This window comes from Stomoxys calcitrans, chromosome 1 (genome assembly GCF_963082655.1).
Source record: "Stomoxys calcitrans chromosome 1, idStoCalc2.1, whole genome shotgun sequence".
In the NCBI taxonomy this organism is placed as follows: domain Eukaryota; kingdom Metazoa; phylum Arthropoda; class Insecta; order Diptera; family Muscidae; genus Stomoxys; species Stomoxys calcitrans.
In genome coordinates this window covers 280,469-286,252 of record NC_081552.1, presented here as the reverse complement: position 1 = coordinate 286,252, position 5,784 = coordinate 280,469, and positions in this window count along the sequence as shown.

Here is a 5,784-nt window from a genome sequence, read left to right as displayed (position 1 = left end):
ATATATATATATATATTATATATATATATATATATATATATATATATATATATATATATATATATATGCATATAATTGATGAACTTATTACTGTGCAGTAATGCCTAATGCCGTTTTTCATCGTTAAGAAAATGATGTCGGTAGGCTAGAGAATGTGTGACAAAATACAAAACATAACATCATGGGTTCAAATCTCCCCTCGACCACCGGCAAAACTAATAGAATTAATTTTAAAGCGTAACAAGTCAAGAGAGAAATCCCCGAGGGAGAGCCGCAACAAGCAGAAAAGAACGAACAAGCGCAGCGCACCCGAACAACGCACGCTAAAAGCATAACAAAAACTAGACAATAACTTCAACACCGACGCTGGTTATCAAAACAATAACTTCAACACCGACGCTGGTTATCAAAACAGCAAAATTGCGGTTGGCCAAAAAAATTGGTTAAGGCAACAAAACTGTTTTCCGGGTATGGGAGCTATTCAAATCTGAGCCGATATTTTCCAATTTCAATAGTCACAACAGCAAAATTGCGGTTGGCCCAAAAATTGGTTGAGGTAACAAAACTGTTTTCCGGGTATGGGAGCTATCCAAATCTGAGCCGATATTTTCCAATTTCAATAGTCTCGAAGCCAAAAACATGTAACACAAACATATGCCACAGACAATAACCTCAACACCAACGCTGATTGTCACAACAGCAAATTTGCGGTTGGCCAAAAAAATTGGTTGAGGCAACAAAACTGTTTTCTGGGTATGGGAGCTATCCAAATCTGAGCCGATATTTTCCAATTTCAATAGTCTCGAGGCCAACAAACATGTACCACAAACATGTGCCACAGACAATAACCTCAACACCAACGTTGGTTGTCACAACAGCAAAATAGCGGTTGGCCAAAAAATTGTTTGAGACAACAAAACTGTTTTCTGGGTATGGGAGCTATTTAAATCTGAGCCGATATTTTCCAATTTCAATAGTCTCGAGGCCAAAACAGTAATGGCTACACCGTTTCTGTTTCAATTCAAACAATTGTTTTATCAACGAATTATAATCGTATGTATGATTCCTAATTTATTTGAGTACAAAAATTCATTCGTATACATATGCGGTAATTAGGCCCTGGCCTTTTTATGCATGTAAGTTTGTAAAATAGATGTTTTTTTTTTTTAATTAATATGTAATACATCGATTTTCTTATCGGTTTTATGATCTAAAGTAAAACTTCTTTACCAAGTGGTGTCGCTATGCGGCAAGCCTCATGACACCTCACAAATATCCTCCCTCTTAAAGTTATAGGACTAATTGAGACCAGTTTCAAAACATCGCACTCAATAGTCGTTGGGTATGTAGAGCACCTTAATCAATTTGACAATGGTGTCGTTGAAGATACATGGCATATCAGAAATCGCGATGCACCATGCCAGGCAAAGTGTTTTGAAATCAGCACACACTTGCCTAACTATTACAAGTTCCTTGCTTTGCTTTTCTTTGAAAAGAAAGCATTGAATATGTTATCGAGCTAAATACGGTCATTCACTTCAATTTTTTTTAATATTGCATTTACAAAAGCCAACATTATTTATTTGTTTTAAAATATTTCTTTGGATAAAAATTATTGAAGATTTGGCACTTCATTGGTGTGCTGATAATGACAAATTGATTTGAGAGGAAAGGTGAAAGTGAAACGCCGGAGCACATCTGCTAATGCTTTCTCCGAGAACATGTTCCTTTCCTGGGTAATCACCCGTGCTAAGGATTATTTATTCTGGAATCAATAGGCTATACAAGTTATGTATTTCCATCTCATTTACCATTGCCTACCCTACCGACTGTGTACCTGTGAAGAGTGCTATAAATGTAAGCCAATATAGTTGAAAGTGAAAAAAAAACACAAGTTTTACCGAATGCATGTTAGAGGCCGTGGCGCAGAGGTCAGCATCCATCTAGGACGCCGAAAGCATGGGTCAAATCCCGACGTGAACATTAGAAACATTTTTATTCAGCGGCGGTTTTCCCCTTACTATTGCTGGCTACCTTTGTGAGGTATCCTGCCATCTCGGACTCGGACATAAAAAAAGGCCCTTTATCATTGAGCTTAAGCTTTAATCGGACTACACTCATTGATGTGAGAGAAGTATACCATGTCCCTTAGGAATGTTCATGGAAAATTTAGTAGTAATAGGAAACTTGTCCCATTTACACGATGGAGCCTAATATCTGAATGGCAGTTTTATACGACTACCATAAGTCTATGGAATACTCTTCCTCACAATATCCAAAACATCAGCAACACGTCAATTTAAAAAAAAAAACTTTCCATTTATCTACGAAATTAACTGTTTAATAAGAATTGTTCCTTTTAAACAATATTATTTTCTAACCCATTCCAAAGTTTATTTTTTTTCTATTTCACAAAATTCTAACGTTTTCTTTAATTGTTTCAAAATTGTTTTATTATTTAAGATGGATATATGCACTAAACTGTAAGATTTAATCTTGTTGAGTAGGTATTCATTAAATAAATAAAAGATATTGAAAGAGTTTTAAAAACTGGCTTTAAAGTTTTATTTGGTTGAAATGAAACTAAATAAATTTCCAACGTTTAGGTTCGAATTTGTGAGAGTCTATTGTATAAGATGTATGTATGTACACGCATTCATATGTACATGTGTTTGTATATTGAATTTTTATATTCTTGGAAATTGTGCCGAATTGCATTTGTCTCCAATCGATAATGTTTATTTTTTACAAAATGATGGTAAGTTATTTTTAAATAAATAGTAAAACTTAAATCGAACAATATTCCCAGTTTCATTACTACTTGTAAAAATGTTTAGCTTATTTATGCAGAAAAGCAAACTAATTGGAAAATATTGGTATCCTTAAGCTAAGGTCAAAAAGTCAAATATTTAACTAACATTTGTCAAATTCACACAATGTTGCTTTTTCGGACAGATATGATGAAACAAATTTGAGTCAGATATCTGTCAATCTGACCTATGCTTCAGTCCTACAATTTTCGATACGTTTTCCTCATTCATATTTTCGACTTTTACCCGCATATTTACCTGGTACTTGGGTAATTGTGAAAGAGAACCCATGTCGGTGTTCATTTGATTTTGTGTCCGATATTCGGGTGTGTTATTTGTTTCACCTCACTTTCACTTTTCTTAAATTTTTCACTTTCCCGCTGTTCTGTGATGGCGGGGAAAAGCAAATTTTCGAATTTCCGTTTCCGTTTCTGCAAAGCCATATGATTTGCAGATTTCGTTTCACATAAAGGAAACTTTTGCCAAGTAAACTACTTTTGTGAAAAACATTAGAATATTTTGTGTGAGAAATTCTTGCAAGATATTTGTGACTAGTACAATACATTTTTTACCAATTATCAACAGATCTCAGTTGGTTATTTAAACTCTTTCAGAGCTTATTTGGGTTTATGTTCTGATACACAATTAAATTAAAAGTCTTCCATTTTGACACAACTCCATTACGGTTTGGAGTTGATACAGTTGATAAAGTTGATACCAAACGTGCTCATTTTAGTACCATAAGGTATTGATGGTAAGGCAACACCGTATGGTACAAAAACAATACCGGATGGTATGGATGAAACATAAAATGATTAGTACCGTTTGGTACTAGCCTTATTACCAAACTGGTAATGGTTTTAATAGCAATCTGTTATTGGTTTTAGCACCAAACCGTTATTGGTTTTATTTTATTTTATTCCGCACCCCTTATGAACCAAAAAAACCATTGAAAATAATTTCAATCTAATTTTATTGAATTTGTTTATGTCAATAATTACAAAATGTAATGTTACACCGTGATCCATCTCAATTCTTTGTATTCATTTCATTTTATTTTATTCCGCACCCCTTATGAACCAAAAAAACCATTGAAAATAATTTCAATCTAATTTTATTGAATTTGTTTATGTCAATAATTACAAAATGTAATGTTACACCGTGATCCATCTCAATTCTTTGTATTCAACAATTGATTCCATATCCACTGATTGCCAGAAGTGGTTTTCATATGAATACACCAACACAGAGTCGTTTTCCACACTAGAGACCATCATGTTTTTGATGTAGAATGTCCTTAGAATTTGTACTATTTCCATTTTCACCGCTTTCGAGTATTTGAGCAGGATTTTACTCACTCAAATTGTATTAAAACATTTTATTTATTTGTTTAACAAATATTTTATAATGGCCTCAATATTTTAATCGCAAAGCTCAACAACTCTTCTGGCGCGAAGACAAGAATATAAATATGACGCTGTCAATTCTTAATAGTCTCTTTGTCTGGTATTGCATTGATTTAAAATGGTATTAAAAGTGTTTGTTTGACATAAAAGTGATGCTATTGTAAAAATATAGCTGAAGCAAATAATAAACAAAGCAACAATTGGTAATTAAGTGTTGTTTTGCGTTAAAATATGTTTTTCATCGTAAATTAAAGCAACTTCGTTTCGTTTTCAGGGAAGAAAAGGGCCATGGAACAACTCAAAGTGAAAAGTTTTCGTTTCACTAGCAAAAGTGAGCTTCACAACATCCCCCATAATTTATTAAATGTATTACAGTTGAACCTCGATTATCAGGCTCGCTCGGGACCGGGCTAAGCACGAAAAACTCAGTTAATTGAGTTTTTTTAAGTCATTAATTTTGTATTAATATTGATTTCTTTCAATACCATATAGAGTTCTATGATGTTATATACATACATCGGTATATAGATAGCGTTTTGAATTAAATATGTTACATGTTAAAGTAATATGAAGTGTTGTTTGTTTTCGGGGGTGTAATTTTTTGTTTGGGTAGATTTGTTTGTATGAGATGTACCTGCATTACATCTGGCTCTGAAATTTCTGGATTTCTATTGTTTTCAAGAAATTCCAAAAGAACACTGCATCTCTCTATTTCTTGAGCCAATGTGAGTATTTCTGGATCTTTTGAGTTTCCTTCGTCTGACACTTCGGAATCCCCAACAGTCTCGAAATCTTCGCTTTGATTTGCCATACGTATTATGTGGGTATCAGATAGAATGGCACAGTATGTGACACTGCAGCTGTCCACAAAGCTGTCTTAATATTCAAAGACATGGCGAAATCATGTCTGCTGGCTGCAGCAAAAAGTTTTTGGCCGATTTATTTTCGGTAATAGCATTTGAAGCTTCGAATTATCCCTTGATTCATAGGATGAATTAAGCAAGTGCAATTCGGTGGAAGACATTTTACTGCAACGTTTTCAGATTTCAGAACATTTGCATCTGGGTGTGCTGAACAATTATCTAGAAGCAAAAGCACTTTACTTCCTCTCGAAGTCAATGTTCTGTAGATGTTCTGTTACTTCTGGCACAAAATTTTTGTTGAACCACTCCAGGAAGAGTTCTTGTGTTACCCAGGCACTATTATTTGGTTTACAAATAACTGGAATATTGGGAACAATTCTTAATGCTCTTGGATTGACACTTATTCCTATTACCATCAGTTTGCATCTGTGTGCCCCAGCGGCATTACCACATAGCAAAGCCGTTATTCTACCCTTGGATGCTTTGTACCCATCGATGGATGAATATTTACCAGTGATCAGCGAACTCTGAAGTTCGGAGATTTCCACTATCAATATATTGGCATTAGTCTTCTACAAACAGATCGGTTGATTCATAATCGGCGCCTATTTTTTTCCCCTGTCACTTTGAGCCTGCGAATTCCATGTCGTTTTTTGAATTTCCTAGCCAACGAGTTGAGTACAATGCTTACGAATTTGTATTAAG